The sequence below is a fragment of the Scomber scombrus genome, chromosome 20, assembly GCF_963691925.1.
Source record: "Scomber scombrus chromosome 20, fScoSco1.1, whole genome shotgun sequence".
NCBI classification, from domain to species: Eukaryota; Metazoa; Chordata; class Actinopteri; order Scombriformes; family Scombridae; genus Scomber; species Scomber scombrus.
In genome coordinates, this window is record NC_084989.1 from 6,169,275 (window position 1) to 6,191,231 (window position 21,957).

A 21,957-nucleotide genomic window follows, 5' to 3' on the forward strand; every position below is an offset into this window, starting at 1 on the left:
AAGAAGAATCTAACTATTTCTCCAAACTAACTGATAACAACTGATAACATTTGCTTTTATTACATCCAGCTGACTGCTCACGTGAGAACATCAGACCATGCATTTATTTCCCTCCCTTAACGGGCGCCAGTGAGCTCCTTGCGAGCTCGTCGTCGTCAGTGGCTCTCCGCGATCGAGCTAATTATTCCTCATCATATCCAGCAGGTAGTAATTAGGCCTTTGTTACTCGCGATCATACTGTTGATACAATAGATGGCTCTCAGGCTGCAATTGTTCTCGGCAATTGTGAAGAGGTAAAAGGAGATTATGCATTTTAATAGGTGAAAATTAAAATAATACGAGGCAAAAACCCAGCGAGAGGAGAGACCACCCTCTTTGTGTTTACCGCTTATGTTTATTCATGGGATATATGAGCGTAATATCATGATTCAAAGCGACTCATTCAGCGAGCTCAATCAAGTGTTCTTGACTGCTTGCAGATGATCAGAATGGAAAGCCAAATTGACTCCTGTCTAAGATGATATACGGCGGAGGCAAAACAAAGAGCAAATTGGCTATTTTCAGAGATCACACTGTAAAAAGCTGATTGCTGAGTATGTTTTCTGAAGATGTTGTTTGTCATACAAAAGAGATTAAAAAAAGGGATTCTAAGTGATAGGCTAGCTGATTTTGAAGAATACAACCCTCAGAAGGCTCTTAGCTGATTGCTGTTAAACCCACAATCACCCACTGTGAGGGACCTGTACGCACAAACATGATTTTATCTATTAGGTTTTGTTGTTGTTGTTGTTTTTTAAACTGAATTTCAATGAAAATTTGATTGTGACTCATCCTACCAGAAAAAACAAAAGGATAGTGCAAATGCTTACAACTTAAAAAGCAAAGGTTGAAGTGGTATCATGCTGTTAAAGTGCTGCAAAACATCTTGAAATCAAGGTAAAGTGTAAGTCTGTATGCATCATGGTTTATCTTTATACCAACATTTCCAAACATTTACTTTAGTTTTAGTAAATGACTGGACATAAAATGCTCCCATGTATAACTTTAAGGATCCTTTTGAAAGACAATGACAAATTATACATTTTATTCAGCATCCTTGACCTCGGAAATAGTATCACAAAAAATCTCCCTCCACTCAAAAAAAAATGAGTTTTTTTTATTTTTTTTATTCCTACAGTTGAGCTTTGCTGTGAAAGTACTAGAAGGTTGTTTTCACAGTCATTTGCTTAAAGAGGAAAGTTTCTCTGTGCTCATTAAAAATCAGATTTTAAGGGTTGGGCTTATGAGTGCCGTTTGTGACATCACAACTAGTTTGGAAGCCAAAATATTCAGATTATACAAAATTAAAATTCTAGCAGGAAATACATTTACATATTCATAAATTCGGGAATTTTTAATTAGACAGAGTAGATGCCATTGCCAAGGTTTTTAAACAGGTAATTATAGTTTTTTGTGGAAAGACCATATCAGGCACAAATGATTGTTCATAGCAGAGTGTTTTATGTCTTAATACATGTTTGGAGGGGAATAATTGGACATCTCTGGAAAGTCACTTTTTTGTTTAAATGTGCATTTTGAGACTTGGCTTTCTTCTCAAAAGTTTGATGAGAATATTGATACCACTTTTGTGTTCGACAGTGATAATAATCTAGTCATCTAAATCTAACAAACTACTCAAACCATTCCTACCGCTCAACTTGTCTCATAGCCACTGTCTTTGTTCAAAGATGGTCTCTGGCTTCAGATGTGAATGACCTCCGTGATAGTACTTCAATACAATTTGAGGTATTTTCATTTTATGCTGTCTTATTCTTCACTCTACCACATTTCAGAGGGGAATATTGTACTTTGAATCCACTATATTTATTTAACAGCTTTAGTTCATTCAGATGAATATTTGACACAATGGATAATATAACAAGCTATGAAATTGTTAAAGATTAATCCAGCTCCACCAAATAGTGTTTTTTTCCCTCTATAAGCCTCTCATATGGTTTCATTTTGATAAATGTTAAAATGATGTAATATTTCACCATAAAACGAAAATGAGAAATAACAGTTTTGCATATCAGTTTTGCCTCAGGTTTATCTGGTGACCCTTTGGAGGGGCCAGACCCCTACATTGGGAACCACTGGAAAAAACTAGGTCACTGTATATAAAGTAGTTCAAACAAGCGCCACCTAGTTTTGCTGTTAATACTTTATTTTTTACTTGAGTAGGATTTTATCTAGACTTTTACTTGTGATGGAATATTTTTACATCTCTGTATTGGTGCTTTTCCTTAACTAAAAAACCTAAATACTTCTCCACCACTGTCTTTTTCCACACCTCTGGTTCAGTTTCACAGTCTTTCTATTAAAAACGTTGGTTCTGAGGCCAAGATAACTTATTTTTTTAAGAATAGCTCCTCCAGAGACACAAAACACAACATACTGTGCTCAACGGCTGAATTATACTGCTCATGAGCAAGTAAACTGATCTTCATGTGTAAAAGTGGTGGACTGCTCCCTGAAGTATTTTTATGTCAAAGATCTATCTATCAAAGACAAATTGAAGGAAAACAAGTCTCATTGCTTAAGAATATATGTCATGTATAATTTGTTCACATACTTTTGTTGTACTCAAAACAAACTAGCTTTCTTTGGAATTTCCCGCTGCACACATGGATAATGTTGACCCCTTAACGATGTAAGATATGTGTGACCATGCAGGGGAGTGTACTTGGAGAAACTGTGAATGAGTGTATGAATGTGCTTATCCGGTCAGTGGTCAGTGATTTATAATATTTCACTGTATCTGTGGAGACAGACTGAAGCAAAACAAAAAACAGGTGGAGGACATACATCAAAAAGGAGTAAAAGGCAAAGGAAAAGAATGTACTGTGTCTCTTTTTAGTGTGATCTATAGTGCTTTGTATCACAGGTCATAGTGAACAGCAGTGATAACAAGCACCACATTTTACACATGGACGCAAATCAACTTGTAAACCCTTGTACAATACTCCATTGAGCCTGAATTGAAATGTGTAAGAGTTGGTGTCACTGCACTTTTGTAATGCAGTGAAGATCTCTTCTTCCTAGTTGTATATTCTGTGATATCAATTAGCCTACAGCCACAGATCAAGTTGAGGTAGCAAAGAGAGATAAATATAGTAAAAGCAAATGTTTCATTCATACACTGTCAAGCTTCTTGGAATAAAGACTGAAAAAATAAACCAAACTTAAGGTAAGACAACCAATTTTGGGGACATATGGTTTATCTCATTGATCTTTTACTGTAACAAAAGAATGAAAAATGCTAATCACAACTTCCTCCTTCAAATTACAAAGCAAAATATATTAAAAAAACAAAGAAAAACAGCAAATCCTCCCATTGGAGCAGCTGGAACTAGCAAACGTTTGGCCATTATGCTTTATGATATGGTAAATATGAAACTAAAGCTAGCAGCCAACTAGCTTGGTTTAGCATGTAGACTGGAGGAAACAGCTAGCCAGGCTCTGGTCAAAGGTGTGTGTGTGTGTGTGTGTGTGTGTGTGTGTGGGGTGGGGCACTATTTCTTGCTTTCATCATGATAACATGACTCACAGTGACAACATATTTCTGGGAAGCTATTTAGGTTAGTTTAAGCTAGCTGTTAACTTATTAAACACATCTAACAGGCTGCTATTTATTTATCATACAGATATGAGATATGAGACTCTGCGTCAGTATATGATTCATTAAGTCTGTCGAACCCACAAACCTGCTTGTTGTTTGCTTCCTTCAGAGTATGTGTTAAGGGTCTTTATTAAAACGGTTATAAATCATCTCCTAGTACTGAAAACAGGAAACCGTTTGACACCTGCGCCACACAGTGTATAATTCTCCATTAGGTCATCATTCCTTTCCTGGTCAGACATTTCCGAAAATGAAGGAAACCGGGAAAAATTGCTTTAACCTTTCCTGCAGTTTGGTTCTTTTGAACTGTAACAGCAAATCGACAGTTTTATCACGTGCCTCAGATTAATATTGTCCTCAGGTAATGCAAAACTGACAACTTCTCCAACACTGATCTGACCTTGAATAACTCCTTGATCTGCAAAATCTATAAGTTGCCCTGACTGTTCCACATTACCCAGTTGGTTGAATGTTTTCTAATTGACACCCTCCAAACTGTACCAAGATTACTTTTTTCCTTCCGCTTGGTAAGCTCTGGTGCACAGACACTGCAGGTGTGATGAATCAAGTGGTGTCTTTGTGCTTCCTCTGAAGTAATGCATTTGCCATGAATGCTCCTCTTGAGCCCTCCTTGTGCATCTCTATTGTCCTCTCCATGCCGATGCTATCAAACACAACAAATGCCTCCCTCTGTTATATTTTCTTAGGGGCTTTCATCTGTGCCTGCCTTTATCTAGGAGGGGGGTGGACCAGGAGTGCTGTGACATTTATCTCCGTGTTGGTATGTCAGCGAGTGTGTGCTTGCATACGGTCCCTTTCTCTTTATCTCTGAAGAGTGGGTTAGATACACAGGGTGTTGGAGCAGCAGAAAGATTTAGATAGTTATGTGTTTTGGAATGCTGGTATCTCGCTGGGTTTCCTGCTGAGCGCAGTGGGGGAAGCTTCTGCATCTGCACGTGTGTGTTGAAAAGCTTTATGATGTTCATCTGCTTGGTCCAGTTTGAGCAGAAAAAAATGCATAGAATGAGGATTCATCTAGAGCTGAGATCACCACCGACCACAAGGACATTCACCAGTTTATGATTAAGCCCATGACAGCAAAACAGAACGGACCTCTGGGAGTGTTTAGGACTATCCAGATAAGAGCTGCTGTGGTTTGCAAAACGTGCCGTCTGGCACGGTTCGGCCCTTTGAAGACTGTGAAAGACAGCAAGGTTCCAGCTCGCGAGGAAAAACTTGTGTGTGAGGGATGCTGTGCCTCACTGACACACATTTATCATTTTGTCTTCCTGCTCACCCCTTAAACAACTCCAGCATTTACATAGCCCAAACAACATCTGTCTTCATGTCAACCTCTTCCCCGCAACCCCCAAAAACACACTACCGAGTGTAACAGACAGACAGGGTTTACAGTCGGGCCTCAAATTAGTTTGTTTAGAAGTTTTGATGTGGCTGGGAGACTTTTAAGCAAACTTCTTCTTCTAAAGAAAGGCAATGAATAACAGAAGTGGTACAGAATGTGATTTTGTTTTCAAAAGGACTTTCAGGAATTGAAATATAAGTATCTTGTTTAAAACCCAAACAACCGCAAACTGAATTATTTTAGCCTTTCTACGCAATTATAATCCATCCTTATTTAAGAGACATGACTTTAATTTAGTTTGACTGTAGTTGGTAATGTTTACTGACAAGTTGCTGAAGTAATGGATTTGATGGAGGCGACTTATGTAAAATCCTTGAATCCTTTCAAAAGAAGCGATTTAGATGGGCAGAGATTATGGCCGCCATGATGCATTGTCCATGTCAAAGGAAATGTCAGCGAGCAAACAAACAAATAACAGCTGCTCCTTTCAGCCGACATCTGAGTTAATGAAATGAAAGACAGAAAAAATTAGGGTTGGAGCAAAGTGCTGCCTGTCTATAAAAAACGAAGTGGCCATATTGATGGGCTTCGCTGAAAAGCGGCTAAAGCGCTAATGTTCACTGAAATGTCATTAGTCAAATCAGCGCCTTCATCTCTCGCTCCCAGCAGCTTCGACCGGGAAATTTCTTTCGGCCCAACATTGATTGACAGAAGAAGGATTGATGAGGTATGAGCTTGTCTGCCCTGGCGACACATCTATTCCTCTTCAACAGTTCGCTACGAAAAGACAAGACAAAGTGACTGGTTGCCTAGTTGTGCATTCCCCCAACATTCCTCTTTGTCTTGAACAGGCAAAGTGACAATCTGTCGAAATGCACATCACTTATTCTGAACATCCCTGTTTGTTCTGCACAAGCCAAATGACTAGCTCCCCATCGTGCATATGAGCTGATTCTGAACAACTACAGCGTGTTGGCTCGTCAGGGTCCCACGGGTTCGGTCTTGGGCAGGAGATAACTCACTGTTGGCGGAGGGGAGGTGAGGAGGTAGGAGCGGGAGCCGTGAAGCTGGTCCGAAGGCCTCAGTGGAGGGCCGTGTCTTGCAGGCAGGCGAGGAGGCGGGCGGGCGGGAGGGATGAGTGACTGGCACCTACTCTGGAGGCACCAGATGGCCAGGCGGGGGTCCATGCCAGTGGGGTGAGGGGACCCTGTGCATCTGCAGCCTGTGTCAGGATTCTGGCAGGGTGGTGATGTACGGCCAGCCGTCGCCACTCGGCAGCCTGCAGTCATGAGGATGAAAATTCAAGTTGGGCAAGGGATGAGTCGAAATACAGCCGCGCACCTGATGCTGTGTTGACGTGCAGGGAATCAGTGGCAGGCATCCAAATAGGATCTGAGAGCATGGATAGGAGTCAGAGTGAGATTGCCTTTGGCATCTGGTCAGCTTACCTTGGTAAAGTAAAAGTTAGAGCTCATCACAAAGTTCAGTTTAATTACGGACTCAGCCAGGTGAGCTGCTGAGCCAAAAGTTATATTTTGAATATTCAGTATCATGAAGCATGGTCAACTTCCATGTCGGAAAGGCTTTTAACTCAAATGAGTCTGGCATTAAGAGATACCCCTAGCAGGGTATCTATAGATTGATATGATCTGTCAGTTAGATCATATAGACCTCTACATGGGATAAGATTGCATTTGTATTTTGTAAAGATTTCTTTCTGATCATTGTGTCTCCAAATTTCTCTTCACTACTGTTTTGTACACTGTTCCACAATTGCATTACTGCAATGCTGTGGTCATGTGATGCCTACCATGGGGTTGAGTTCATTGCCGTCATCAGCTCAAATTCTAAAAAAAACAAACAAAACTGAATGGCGATACGTTGGAGAAACTGCATTGTGTTGGCTTGCTCTAGGCACCAGGCCGCAAGACCTCGGCGTCAACCCACAAAAATGAACGCCCATGGGTACGCCAAAAGAAGTGCCCGAGGCAGAAGAGCGGCAAGTGAACTGCCAACTTTTTCACCTGAACCAAACTTTTTTTGCAATACTTTTTTCTGGCTTTTTCTACATTTTTCTACACAAATTAAAATTGCACAAAAATAAATGTATAGAAACATACCTCAGATTGCCTACATCTTTCAAAAATACCTACATCTTTTATGTAGGTCGGCATGTTACAGTTTTGTTATTCATCACCTTTTTAGAACTCTTCATTTGATGAATTCATGGCGAGTTCACCACAGCCACATGCTGTATGATAACACGGTAATCAGACACAATGGTCGCGTATGGCTTATCGACCTCCACTGATCCACTATCCACCCTCGGTCAATCCTCTGGGACGCACCATCTAGCAGAGTTGAGCAAAACATCAATACAAAGGTGATGCTCTGCTCCCTCCCTCTCTCTGAGGACTTCTGCTCTGATAGAAGCGGCGGCATCTACCAGAGGAATGAGGACAGAGTAAGACAAGCCTGCCGAGTTCTTTCCCTCTTTGTTGTGTGGCCTTTTATACCCGCTGCAGAGTCCCGTGGGCGACTGACTGGCTGAGACTAACCAACTCAAAGACAGCTCCACTGATCAATATTTGAGGAGCTCGACGCTGCCTGAGCTCTACATCCGTGTCATCGGGGTCCCCATTCCTCACGCTGGGACAAGCGCCAGGACATGCCGGGCTGTTTGAGGCCTGCTTACTGAGGTGATCCAGTACTAGCAGCTAGAACATCCCTTGATCCATTATAGATGAACCTGGGAATTTGCTGGCAAGTTGAACGCGTGTAATTGAAGGAAACAAGGCAGTACATCGGTGTACAAAGAACAAACATGTATACATGCTGAGCATATGCCAAACACACAAACATGTGCATGTACATCCTATAAAAAAAAAGAAATCCAGTATCTTTAAATCATTGCAGAGGTCTGGACAACAAATCAGGTTGGCTGCTGAGGAGACATCACATGAGTCGGTGGGTGGATGACAGAAAGTGACACTTCTGTCAGCATGCACTGTTTAAGGCTAAAAGTCTACAGCTGTTAAAGCCGGATCAAGGGCTTTCAAAAGAAATGTGTGTCTTCATGCTCGGGTGTTTGAGAGCTCCCCCACCTACGCAAACACTCAAAATTACAAATGTGATCCAGCAGAACTATCACTGCAGTGAAGGAGCTGCTGCCTTTGATCACTGCAAGAGCCGGCTGCCACAAATAGCCATCCTTCAAAAGTAAGAGTCCTCCAGTAGAAGAGAGTTTGTGGCAGCTTCCACAAAAAAAAAGAAAGTTTGACGCTACACCAGAGGCCACAAGAACACTTAAAAAGAAAGTCCTGAAAGGTCCGATTCAATCAAAGTGTTTTATAAGTTAAATTGAGAGTTTTGGAATTCTGTCACATTCTTCTTCTATTGACTAATTATAGTGTAGACTTGCATTTATTTTGTTGATAATTTATACAGTATTTTTTTCTTTTGCATCCTATCAAATCAAGCAATACTTTGATCAGTGTCTAATTACATGAGAGTGAGAGGAGAATTGTGTTGCCTGATAAATACTTTGGAATACATTATCACTTTGGATGTATGCAGAGCGCTGATTTATTTTGTTGCTCTCGTAATGCTCTGTTAATTAGAAGAAGGGGAGGTATGTTTAATTAATGCGAGTGGGGAGGATTAAGGACAGGGGGGGCAGCAGCTTTCGACTTGTCAATTTGGAGACGCGGACGTAAAAAACAACACGAGTCAGGCGACTGACAGATACGCCGAATGAACACAAACAAGATGCTAACAAGGATTTGCTGCCCAGTTTGTCAGTGATGCTGCTGTTGATTGTTTCCAGTCAAAGTGGGCTTGTTGTTTTCGAGTTCATCTCATACCTGGGCCTTGTTAGTTTGTTTCCAGGGAAGAAGAAGTCCCTTTCAGGTAGACTGAAAGAAAAAAAAAAGTTTATCTCCAGTGCTTCTCAAGGTGTGCCTTAAAATTGCTTTTCATTACAGTTGAATGTGCTGTTCTTGATGCGATGACACGGCAGAAACAAGCTGTACTAGCCATACAGAAAAGAGAAGAAAACCTCAAAGCTCCTCAGCCATCACTATTCTGTCTATGTACTGTACATGTACTGTAAGCAGGACACAAATGGTTCCATAATTGAATATTTGCCCCTCTAAAATCATCCCTCCTGGTCTCCTGTCACACTTCTCCAAGTCTCCCTCAACCTTCCAACGTGAAATTGTAGATTTATTTCATTCACTGTTTCCTTGGCAACTCTCAGAGACCAACAAGGTTCAGCAGGAGACAGAGTGCGGCAGTGGAGTCATTATTTACTGCATGGCTCAAGCTCTGATATTCACTGACATGCTTTACAGTGTCATCCCCTTTCCTCTCCCATGTCTATTTTCACCCCTCACATCAGGACGTACATAATTACAGTCTCCATGGCAATGCTGTTGGTCGGGTTACTGACTGGACATTTTGGTATACAGTAATTATCTATTTATGAAGAAGAGAGAGAGATAGGAAGTCCCTCATTGTTTGTGGCAGGTGGGAAATGCACGTTTGCCTGTTGCATGTTTAATGGGGGTCTCTGAAAATGTGAAGAACGAGAGCTCGCCGAGGTTCATTTCCAAATATGTGCTTTAAGGCTAATTAGAGGAGCTACTCTACGTGCTAATCACCGTTTGTTGGTTCAACGGCGTCACAATGATGCAAGGCAGACAACAAGGCCACCTTTTACTGGGTGATAAATCTAAATTTGAATGTGAAATTCAATAAGCCGGCATCTTAATTACTGCCCCTGTTCACTGTCTCCTACAAAGCTAATGTTAGCATGCTAGTATGTTAAACCAAATAGAGTGACTGCGGTAAACATTATAACTGCTACACACCAGAGTGTAACTTGTAGTTGTCATTATGGGCATGTTAGCATGCTAAAGTTAGCATTTAGTTAAAAAAAAAACCTGTGTTTTAGTAGGCATTAAATTCCTACTTTTCAATAAAGCATTATCCTTTCTAATGATAATATGTTATCTTCCACTGTGTGGCCAAACATATGAGGACATTTCTTTTTAGGTAAAACAGTTAATGCCCCCTATTTTCGATTGGGGTTACGGTTAGGGTTAGGTTTTAGAAAGTGGATTTATATATATTGATATATAAATAAAAGGCACGCAGCCTATTGTTTAAACCCTTTTATTTCAATTACATTTTCAAACATTATATGTTTCTTGGTCCAGTTTACCATCGATGGTACACTGGACCTTGATTATCTTTCCATCAGCAGCCTTTTAGGCCTCGGGGGTATAATCACTTGCACAGAAGTAATAATTCTTTTTGAGTGTTTGTTGAGAGTGTTTGTTTGCACTTGACCGTCTAGAAAATATTAAGTGCCACAAAAAAATAAGTGCTCGAAACCAAAATCAGTACGCACATACACACACGAAATTAAATAAAAGAAGAACATTTTCTGGTTGTCGTTGTGCATCTTTGCTACTCCAAGATGTTATTACCTCCCTTGGTTTGACTCTCATGAACTGAATCCTCCATAATGATTGCCTTCACTGTCTTTTAGGGAACTTTTCAATACCTGACACAGGACTGTTGAACATGCTGAAAAGATTTTAAATATATTTAGTTTCTAAAAAAGCTTTTAAACATGATTGGATTTTAGGGTTGGGGTTAGTGTTAGTGGTTTAAGGTTTTGGCTGGGGTTGGGGTTAGAAGGTTCAGGCGGTAGTGCAGGTCATCCACTAACCACAGGCTTGGCGTTTCGCTCAGCTCTCATTAGCTCTTCCTGTCCGTGTGTCCAAGTGTCCAAGAGCAAGACGATGAACCGCAAATTGCTCGCGATGATCAGAAACAACTTGCGTGGCAGCTCTGCCTACATTGGCGTGTGCGAGTGTGTGTGAATGATTGAATAAGAGGCGAGAATTGTGAAGCGCTTTGTCCGTTAAGGTAGAAGGGCCTGATATAAGTGCAGTCCATTTACCATTATGGGAACAATTTTCAGGAATGCAATGATATTTTAGACAGTATGTGCCAACAACAGTTTGAGGAAGGCTTTTCATGTGTCAACACCACAATGTCAAGTGCAAAAAATGAGGTCCAAGGTATTCTAGAAATATAAAATGAGCATGTAATTCTACAACAAATTAAGTATAAAATGTTCCTTTTCTAATTTGACTCTACTAAGTTATATGTTTCTACAGTAAATATTAAGTAAACATAGACTTGAGCTTGAAAAGCTGTTTTTTTTTCATCAGCTTTCAGCGATAAAAGCTGTTCTGTCAGGCACCACATCTTCCCTGTCTGTCCTCTGTCTTACTAGCTGTTAATGACCGGTTCTGAAGCATCAATTTTCTCCACAAATGGAACACCTTGAAACAAAGAGTTGTGCCTGTCAAAATAATGTGATTCCAAACACCTACCAAGCCTCGACATACACGCAGGTGTTATTGGAGCCCTTCTCCTTGAATGACCTTCGGGGATTGCCTTGCGCCAAACACTGTCTTTGTCTCGGAAATGGCAGCAATTAGCGGCTGGAGCCAAGCGGAGGGGTTCTTTTTGAATGTGCACGGGGGCAAACAGAGCGAGGATGGAGTGCATGGGGAGAAAGGAGACCTGAGTGAGCCACGGGGGCCCGGAGTGGGAGGCAGAGAGAGGGAGAGCCAGAAGGTCAGGGATAATTAGACGCCTTTGTGGCCCTCTCAAGAGGCTCAGGAGGAAGCCCACAGATGGGCCCTCAGCTCCGAGACACCTTGGAAAGGGTGCTGCACACACACACAAACACACACACACACATATACCTCACATATACCTGTGGGATGCTGAGGTGAAAGCAGACAAACAAGTGACAGTGGCCACAGCTGTAGTTGGAAGAAATAAAGAAGAAAAATAAAAGACTAGAAGATGACGAAACCTCATATTTTTTGATGCTGCCTACAAAATTCTAGCTATCATAGTGTGGTGACCGCTTTTCTCATTCACAACACATAATCCTCATAATGTCACACAGTAGTGCTTGGCTGAATTAAGTTTTTTTTTTTTTTGCTGTGGAATTTGCTGCCAACAGTGCTTGACTTTTAACTTCAAAATGTCATTCATGTCACCCGTTCCCATACCCGGCCTTAAGCTTTTTCCTTTCTCTGTGACCCTGTGCAAATCATTTTAAGTCACCGTGACTTGCTATAGGCCTAAGGTGTAGACAAGGGGAAATGTCCGTGAGAATGGCAATTAACACTCTGACATTTCTATCCTTGCTCCATGCAAATCTACCGCTGGGGCGTTTAGCGACGAAGTGAGGGACGTGATTTCCGAAAGGCCGCAACATCGTCGTTGTAGTCTGCGTTAGAAGCCGAGTGACAGGTATGCATAAGACACATCTACATATACAGCGATGATTTGAATGACACTCATTCTCCTGGAACCAGTAATCCCTATCAGTTAAGGCCTTGACAAGCACTCCGGCGGGCCTCCCAAGGCTGTCTGGGAGCTAACCTGCTGATATAAGCACTACTGTCTGCTGGTGGTTGTCTGCCAGTCAGGTAACATCTCCATTAGGGGTGTTGATGGCAGACTTTACCGTCACTGTCATGTGATTAATGTAAAAAGCATTCACTATCGCCTCACATATCTGCCTGTCTTTTCAGCTGGCATTTATAAACCCACCGTTTCAGTATGCAGCCAGTTTTGCTGAGGTAAAGAGGGATCCACCATACAAATGGCCTCGCTGTTTTAAATTCTCTTGCTTGCTGGAGCCATTATATCTTTCAGCGTTTTGGATTCGGCGCAGTGAGTGATGTAAACGGTAAACAAATGTATTATGACAGAGGGTCAACGTTGGATTGCGGCGCAGACAGCCGAGGCAGTGGGAAGAAATGACTTCTGATTGATATTTTGCCTCTTGTCAGCAGAGCAATTTCAACCTGAGCAGACGGACGGGATTGAAAGTTTCCCCTACTGAGACACTGTGTTTCGCTCCACTGCTATGTAAATAAGAGATCTGTGTAACATTTTAATGAAGGTTTGGAGGGAAACAGGACTAAGTGGATGTCTTGGCTAAGCTGCATGGGTCACCTGTCGTAAATCTTTGCGTGATAGAGTGTGTGCAATTGCTAAGCTTTGTTTAATCTGAAGCTTAGTGTTTGGGCATGCTAATTTAGCATCATGCATGGCATGTAAATATCAGCTAAATGTCACATTCATTAAGGAATGTCTGGATGTGGGACAGCCGTTCTCCCCGTCTCTGCAGTGGATGTAGATGAGTGAACATGCTCCTGCCTGGAGGCCCGAGGGGGGAAAGGTGGGGGTTGGGGGAGCGATGAGAGATGGGGATCCCCAATCTGGGGTCGTGTGCCTGTATGTATGTGTGTGTGTGTGTGTGTGTGTGTGTGTGTGTGTGTGTGTATGCAGAGATGTAAAAATGTGTTTGTGCTGGCATCAATATTATGCAGACAGTTTTTCCTTTTTCCAGAGCCTGGTGCAGTTAATGAACAATGACTTGATTGTTGACTGCAGTGTGAAATGTCAGCTGCCAGTATGCGACATGTCATTTTGACAGACGTGGTTTTCCCTCCATCACTTCACAGCCTCTCCATTTGTTTATGTGAAGGTGTTTATATGTTCTCAGTGCGGCGGCTCTCCTCAGCAGGAAACATTAAGAAAACTCATACATCATTCCCATTTCTCATGCTGTGCCACTGACATGCACAGCGTTTGGCCCAATTATTCTTGTTTCCATTGTAATGATGGATTGCGTATGTGCATATTTATATTTTTATAACATGCCTTTTGCACAGTGGAGGGGATAATTCTCCTTGTCCATCACTGCGTGTTCGTCCACTTTATGTTAGCTGAATTAACATCACGCCAGCTCATCATCAAACTATAAACTCCCTTTGCTCTGGTGAGGAGCAGAACTCGGGTTCGGCTTGGTTCAATACTGTGAACTTCTTGAGTATTGATAGCAGCACATGGAAGGTCAAACAGATGGCTGATACCTCCCCTACTTCCTGTTCCCATCATCATCCATCCCGGGGCCCTCTAAGCTCTCTCCAGTGAGGAAGAAGCTCCCTGTGGTGTCCTGCTGATTCTCACTGGCAAAGCCACAGCTTTGGCTTTTTCCCCTCCAGGCAACCACATAGAGCAAAGTAGGGTGTGTGTGTGTGTTTGGCAATTAGGTGGAGGTATGGATGTGGGTGCTGCCCTGATAATTAGCTAAATAGCATTCTAATGGTGGACCACGCCATCTGTCCAAAGGGGGCGCGCCACAGTAAAGGTCTCATGTTTTTAATGAGGCTTAATATTCACACAGAGCAATGAGTCAAATGCTTACATTTGAGCAAGAATGTATTGTGTTGTAATCTGTCTGCTATTTCTTAATTCATTAACTGCTTATTTTTTTGTAGGTAGTATTACCCATTCCTAATAAAATACATTTAATAAAGCAGTGTCAAGTCTGAGAAAATTACCCTAGCTATGACATCACTAGGGTTACATCAACTTGAGCTTTGAGACTACAAATTATGACTTCATGCTGTGTAATATTCGTTGTAACTACACAAATATGCAGCCAATAAAGTCTGATTGGTTGGATATTGTGAAAGCACATCACATTAGGGAGTAATGGTACTAAGTTTGTGGAGCATTGAGACTTACCAGGAATATTTATGAGAAGTACTTTATCCCAAGTGCAATTCATATTTTTAAACACTTCCAAATGATGCATACGCAATACACACACAGGAACTGATATGCACTTACATCAGCACATACACATGCCCGCAGCTGCCACCACTGTCAGTGATGGGACATGCTGGGTGCCATCGTAGCACACCCGAAATGTCTTGCTTATCTGCTCTGTTGTCTAGCATGTTGTCTGACCTGTACACTGCAGGCTGTGAGTGCCAGACCTCCATTTGTGGAGGGAGAAAAAAAAAAAAGCTGCCTAGTGGGCTCCATTTGGGCGCTCATCACCATTAGCTCAACATATCCAGCCATTACCAGGTAAAAAAAACCAACACACAGAAAACTGTATGAAACCACAAGCAAGAGAGAGCGCCTAATGGAATTGGAGAATGGGAGTACAAGGAGCGATGTTTGATGATAAACATTTGAGAGGTGGATGCTGTGCAGCGGGCAATATCAATAATAGACAACTGCAGGCACAAGAGGAAGAAAAAGTTCATAAAATGCCTTTAAAATCATGGAAAATTCACCGTTTCTTTCCTCCCTCTCTCTCTCTCTCTCTCTGTGTTTACACATGTCACAATAATACAACTTTTGCCCCTCTGTGAGCCTCTGGACTGTGATTTGCTGGTGAGGCTGGTGGAAATGTGTGATGAGGTGAAAGCCATTGCCTGAAGCTGTTGAAAATGCTGGCACCATGCAGCCAAAAAAAGAATGCCAACCTCACATAAAACTACTGGTCAACAAAAAAGCAATTGTGTAAGTAACTGAAGGGATGGAGGGAAGAAAGGTTGGAGACAGGCTTTATTGTCTTGTGTGAGGCCAATAATCGGTTCACAGTAATAGTTGAAAAAGTTATAGAGTAAATTCTATCAGATTTCAATGAGTTCCGCCTCTGTTCTGAAAACAGCTGATTTTATGGTGGCCACCCAAATATTTCACATGTAATAATCAAGCTTTAAGTGAACTGGCTGTCTGCAGTTGCACCTCACATTCAAAACCCACATTCTGTTTGTCTGCAGCACTTTCTCCACATGTAGATAGTCTCTTTAAGCACATAAGGCAGCACATCGATCGAGTATATTGAGGCGGGTCACAGGCCAGCCATTAGTGAACGCAAGCTCGGGCAGAACATGAGGAGATGGGTGGGTGAACGCTAGCTACTGGCTTTTTAATAATATACCAGTGGGCACTCATTTTTAACCACTCGTGTAGGGGCGTTGTCGATTGATTTCATTCTTCAGCTAGAAATATTGATAGGCTTCATGCTCCTTGTTGTGAAAAATCAATGGCGGGACTCGGAGGGGGAAAAAAAGAATACGCAGAGATGGAAAAAGAGAGCGAGAGAGAGAGAGAGAGAGAGAGAGAGAGAGAGAGAGAGAGATGGGAAAAAAATGTTTGTTATATACAGTGAGTGGTGGCCAGTGGTGTTACAGAGGGTATATTTGAAGGTAAGAAAGCTGCGAGGAGAGAAAAGGAGAGGAAAGAAAAGAGAAAAAAAGGAGATGAAAGGGAAAAAGGAAAGGACAGGCATGAAAGGAAAGGAAGAGAGAAAAGAGAAAGAGGAAGGAGAAAAGGAGAAAGGATCAAAAAGGAAAGAATGCAAAGAGAGAAAGGGGGAAGGAAATGAAGCAAAGGAGAGTAAGTGAGAGGATAGAAAAGGAAATTATAAAAAAACAGAAAAAGAAAAGGAGAGGAAGAGTGAAGAAGCAAAGGAGGTAATTGAAAAAAAAGAAATGAATGGAGAGGAAGGACATCAAAGGAAAGGAAAAGGAAGAAGAGAAGGAAGGGGAGGAGAGAAAAAAATAGGATAGTACAGAGCAAAAAAGAAAGGAAAGAAGAGAGAAAGGAGAGAAAAGGATAGGGAATGAAGGAAAGGAGCTGAGACAAGAGGGAAGGAAATGGGAGGATAGAAAAGGAAAGGATAGGGAATGAAGAAAGAGGGAAGGAAAGTAAAGCCTAACAAAGGAAAGTAACACAGTGGAGAAAAAGAAGGCAAAGGAAAGGCAAAGAATTGTAATATCTAACAGAGACAGTTGAAAACCATCACTGGGGAGTATGCAACACAAAGAGTTCAGTCTGACAGGCTGATTATTTGAGACTGACCCCTCAGGGCTCCATCCAAAGAGGTCCACCGCTTGCTGTTCTCCCCACAGACGGAGCTCTACGACTCTGATGACACAGCCAGCCGAGTCCCGGGACCGAAGAGGGCCTGTAGAGCAACGACAGGCCACACCAGAGCTAATTACCCCTCAGAGACATGAAGAGAATCACTCAGCTATGTCTCACACGCATACACTGAGAGCACAGATTAATCCTCTTCCCCCTCGTCTCTGGTGACGGAGACTTTTTAATGAATCAAGAGAGGTTTTTAAAGCATCTTGTGTCTTTCTCTCTCCCTCTGCTATTTCATTTAAAAGTAAAATCTTCATTTTTTTTTTCTTTCTTCCCGGGTCAATCCATGACAAAAGCTTATTTGCATTGACCCCAGTGATTTTTGTGCAGTTAGTGCCATTGTTCAAATTCGCACATTTTGATGCGCAGACACATTTCATCATCTCATTTGTATGCCTGCGCCGCCCGTGTTTGTCTGAATTGATATCTGGAAGAGAAGTCGAGCGATCAATGCAGTCGGTGGTAATGACACCTGCTCAGACTCTGCTAAATAATTGGACCGACACTTTTCCACTCCAATTTGTTGAGCACTCCTTCAGACAGAGATGACAGACGTTAGCCTTGATAAGTGTCGCATTGTCAGATGCAACTAGCATGAGAATACATCCACATGAATTATGCATGCTTCTGCGGTTATCTACGGTCATAATGTTTTATTACAGAAGCTGTTTTGGGTTGTCTGGAGTTCGGGAGGTAAAAGTTAATTTTATGCTTAGACAATGTTAGCTGACTTTCTCAATAACCTGACGCGCCGTATAGTTTGTTCAAAGAACTATCTGAGAAGTTGTCATAGGAAACTGGAAGGTGATTGATGAACCGTCTGTCCATCACGGCCTATCACCATCTTCTTTTGCGAGGAAGCTGGATTCGCAACACAGATTGGTCCGAACTATTAGCGGTTTGGACACAAGCACATAACTCGAAGCCTGACGAGATGGATTCAGGCGTGATCTTGTGATGTCGTGATCTCATCAATCCAGCTGCCTCGCAAGCTAACTTTCTCAAGGCTCGGAGGGACAGGAAATGCTTCCACTTGAAAGAAGGAAAGTTTTACAAATGTAAAGAGTCATAATTTAATTTATATGCAGTTTGAGGTGTCCTATCAACAGTTTTACCAACATCTCTTTTATAATGCATTTTGGGCCACAAGTTACAATACCATGTATTGCTACTAGAAGAAATTGAAATTGAAGGAAAAAAAACACTCACAGCATATGACCATATAAATAAATCCATCACGAGCTGACATCATCTCAGGGTGAAAGTAGAAAAACATCGGAAGCGTTCAGAGCGCAGCTTTTCCCTCACAGGGATTACTACTACATACAGTATGTTTACCTCATTATTTGACACTTTGGCCACATTTAATATGAACATCTGACATTGTAACATCATACTTATGGCTAAAAATAAGAAAAAGCATAATAGGTCCCCTTTAATCTATTTTTATTTTTTTATTTTTACTATGGTCTGCTGAATAGGGAATAGGGAATTGTGAATGAGTGTAGTGGGGGTGATCTAAGACACGGCTTGCGACTCCAAAACAACTTTCACTTGATACATTTCTTGAAACACATCTTTTCTAATTTGATATTTTAACAGTAGCATACCTAAATGACTTACTTATTCACCTTTTGAATAAAAATATTACAGTTCAATCCTCAACAGCTATTCCTCCCCACATGGATTGGATGGTTTGTTTGTGGCAGTTGTTGGTGTGACATCAGGAAATTATGAGCCCCAAGAGGGTGAGCCTGAATGATGAGCGCCGTGTGTGTCATCATCATGCTTTCTCCTGAGGCTCTCATGGGTGTCCTTCCCCACAGGCAACACTCTCCCTGATGAGCCAGAACAATAACTAGCTATCAGCTGCTGGTGACATTAGAGGCTTTTACTTGCTTGTGTGTTAATTGTGTGGAGTCGGCCCAGCTTTCAGTAAGTGTTGACTTTTTACTTGCCACCGCTTTTTTCTTTTTTTTTTATAGTCTTTTTTTGTCTTATTCCTTCCAGTGTTGGGTTATCACTATTCATCTGTCATTTCAGAATGCTGGAAATGTCAATGACATGCAGCAGCTGGAATGACAAACCATAGTTATACAGTTCAAACCTGGCACATGATGGGATATATCACATATGTAACCACACATCCACCAGACTAGTGTGAGTGTGTGTGAGTGTGTGTAGGGGAAGTGTTTTCTCTGTGATTTATAGCCTTGCAGAAAGTAAAAGTATAGGGAGATTTGCTGGACCCCCTTTGATCGCTCCCTCCCACAACCCATACAACTCTTCCTCTCGGCTGTATTTTCTCCGAATGTCTCTTTGAAGCAGTGTCATTTCAGTTGCAAACAACACCTGAGTGTTCAATCCTCCCATGCCCCAATGTGTGTGTCAAATTGTGTATGCGTATGTGTGTGTCCCAGTTCCCAGTGGGCCATCTATCTGAGGCGGCCACACCGTGGGAGATAATGTGCCTCCCTCTACTTCCCAGCTGCCCCCGTCAGGACCAGAGGTGTGAATGCATTTCTGTCTTTATTTCATTTAACACTCCAGCCCTTGGCGGAGGTCTGATTACGAAAAGGGAAGGTAAGAAAAAAAAATAAAAACAGTGGCAAAGGGTGGAAATCGTTTTTCTTGCCCACTGCCAAAAAAAGTGAAAGTGCAGTAAATGCACACACGACAACACATGCCACTTCCACTTAAATGAACGGCATGTGGGCAGGAATTTCGCATCTCAACACTCACTTTTCCCTCTCTTCCTCTTCCTCCTCCTCCTCCTCTGTGCACGCATGAGTTGCCACCTCTATATTTCATTATTCCTTGAATGAGGCCAAGCTTGATCAAGCCTGCTGCGAGAGACACTTAATTTTCCATTCGCCTTTTTTTAATAGCATACCAGAGAGTCCTGAAGCTCGGAATCTTAATTGGAAAACTAAAATATGATGTAGGTGCACATTCAGGGGGCCGTCCAATCCTTCCTAATGAGACCCTTGTAAGCCAGATAGCTTCGAGAGAGGGAGGAAGAGCGGAGAAGGTTTCGGGTCAATTCCCGCCTCCCAACACCTGTGTGTGGTGGCTTCTTCTGCAATTACACCCCTCGCCCGGTCATTTCTCTCCCAGCACTTTTATTGCATCTGTTGCCCAAGACAAACAGCAATAAAGTCAAGGTAACCATGGCTACATGAGGGCCACAACTCTGTTTTTTTCTCCCTCCCTGCCAATGCTATTGAAACATCCCTCTGTTGAATTTAAGTGGTAGGAGTCTCTTATTTCTCCCTGGTTCCTCAAGGTTATGAATGATGTGTGGGCAGGAAACAATACTCTGTGGGCTTTAATGGATAAAAAAAGCAAAGCCATCAAGGTGACGTTGGCGAAGTTATGAAGTAATACAGATTTTAAAGCCTTGACTTTTTTAATATCTTTTAGCAGAACGGTGCGCAGTGGGAACAGTGCAGCAGCAACAATGGAAGATCTTGGGCTTCTAGTGCAAGTTAAACATCGGAGTAATCATAAGAGAAAGAAATGTTAACAGCCGCCGCGTTCCAGTCTGCCGCCCTGATTGACTAAACGTCTATTCTCTTGACAGAGCAAATGAACATATCAGCTAATTAGGATCGCAGGCAATGTGCTTTTACATGCGCCTACCCCCACCACACACACATACACAACTAACATTACATACACTCCCCCGTCAACCCTCCCAAACACGACCAGCTATCTATCTTCGTTTCTCCTTCTATCTCATCTCCCTTCTATTGTAGAGCCAGGTATTGGTAATCATGTATTTCCTCTTGTCGCAGCAATTGTCAAGATTGCAGGTTTGTCGTATTAAATCGGGCCTCCCGGGGTCCAAAAAACGGCGAAGGATTGAATCCGACAAAAGCTGATTTGATATGTTGGTGACACCTTGCGCGAGCGGAGAAAAGGTGAAGAAAAAGTGAGAGGAGGAGAGTATGGAAAGAAAATGTAGGCAGGGAGAAAGAGTAGATAGATGGAGGCGAAGATAGTTGAGATCGGAAAGGTGAGGAGAAAAATGAGGGAAAAAGATGGTTCACAGCTGGCTGGCGAAGCAGCCTGAGAGAAAGAGGAGGAGGGGGTCAGAATCTGTGATTGTCCCTGAGAAGGAACATGACAGTGGCTGTAATAGATTCTCCTCACACCTTCCTTGAGGTGACCCGCCTGTGGGAGAAGGCCTCTTCACTAATGACAGGCGAGAAAGCAGAGGAGGAGGCCTACAGAGGCTTATCATATGCTTCCCCGTGGCCTCTTGCACTGTGGAGCTACGACGATGATAAATCTTTTTTTAAACATGACCGCTTGTCTTTATCCGCCTTCGTGTTTGGGTTTTGACGCAATCAATCATAACTGATGACATGCTAAAACGCTGACAACTTTTTTCTACCCCCTCTCTCTCTCTCTCTTTCTTCGTGTATAATGTCCCGAGCTATTATTCCCTCACAAAGAAAAGGCGTTATTAAGTGAGTCGTAATCCAGAAGCCACAATGAACTAAAGTATATTTCTTCCTCTCTTCTGTTTGTGCTGTAGCCTGGAGAGTTGGAACAGCAAGAGATTTCATTATCCCATTGTATCGCCAATGTGGCTAGCAACGGAGTCACCAGGCAACGAGGCAACACGCGTTTACTGTTCTGGGTCTTGTTCTAAAGTGTTTGCTTCACACTTTCACAGCAATGCTTTCTGTACACACGCACATACATACACACACACATACACACTCCTCCAAATCCCCCCTTTTCAGTCTCTAAATCAGCCCTAATCCTTTTGGGTCTGACCAAAGTCCTCCAAACAAACATAATGGAGAATAATCAGCTCTACAGCAGTCAGTGTACTGGCTTGTTTTGTCATGCTCAGATGACCAAACACAATAATACGGTTTTCTTAATAAAAGAGGAGGTTATTAATCTGATGATCTCCAGTCCCTATGTGGCATATAAACACCCCTCACATCTCTTTATCCGTCTTACTGTCTTTTTGTCTGTGTGTGTGTGTGTGTGTGTGTCTCTGTGTGTGTGTGTGTCTCTGTGTGTGTGTGTGTGTGTGTTTGTTTGTGTGTGTGCGTGTGTGTGTGTTATGGGA